Source organism: Dipodomys ordii, unplaced genomic scaffold (genome assembly GCF_000151885.1).
Source record: "Dipodomys ordii isolate 6190 unplaced genomic scaffold, Dord_2.0 Scaffold3, whole genome shotgun sequence".
Lineage (NCBI taxonomy): Eukaryota > Metazoa > Chordata > Mammalia > Rodentia > Heteromyidae > Dipodomys > Dipodomys ordii.
Window position 1 is genome coordinate 29,041,079 of NW_012267219.1, and position 1,061 is coordinate 29,042,139.

Sequence of the window (1,061 nt, forward strand, 5' to 3'; positions counted from 1 at the left end):
ACCAGAAAAGACAGCCAGTGAAAAAAATAGTGCAGCTAGCATCACTCCCCAGGGACACTTTTCTGAATGTAAGAATTAGTCAGAATTAGTGTTTAAAAATATGAAGTATGGTGTTGAATGCTTGGATTCAAACCTGGGCTTCATAATTATTAGCAAACTATCCTTGAACAATTGTTAATCCTTTGTGCTTCAGTCCTTATCTAGAAAACAGAAATAGTAGTAGCCTGCCCCCCATCCCCTCCTCTATGACTGCTTGGAAGGAGAATTACATGTGAGAGTAACACATTTAAAACACTTCAGAAATGCATCACATATAAAAGTCTTAACCATTGCCTATTATTTTCTTTCTCATTTTTTTAATTCATTTTAAATGTTTAATGTCTTGAGGTTGTGAGCAGATCACAGTTGTAATTCTATAAAATTTTGCTAACAGTGGTTATTTTTCTTTCTGGTAAGCAAGATTTCTTGCCTGGATGCTGTTACCTCTTGCTCAGGTTAATGCAATCCAATCCAAGGCTTTAGGCATTCCAGGCAAGTGTTCTACTACTAAGCTACATTCCTGTCCCTAAAAGCTTCCCTCAGTGGAACATGCAGCCTCACATTACAGAAATACCTATTCTACCCAGTGTATTTCTCCTCCAATGTTAAATCTGTGCTGGTCCTGGGGCTTGAACTCAGGACCTGCGTTTTTGTTTTTGTTTTTTCTTTTTTTAACTCAAGACTAGTACGCTCTACCTGAGCCACAACTCTACTTCTAGCTTTTTGGTCATTAATTGGAAATAAGTCTCACAGACTTTACTGACCTGGTTGGCTTCAAACTGTGACCTTTAGATCTCAGCCTCCTGAGTAGTTAGTATTGCAGGCATGAGCCACTGGTGTCCGGCCATTCTGATTTTTTAGTTGTGATGCATGAGCTAATTATAAATCTTAAAATACATCATTTAAAAAGAATTGCTAGGGGGGTGGGGGGAGGCTTGGAAGGGATGGGAAGGGGAAACAAAGGAGGAGGCTGCAATGCTTGATAAGAAATGTACTCATTATCTTGCCCATGTAATTGTAAC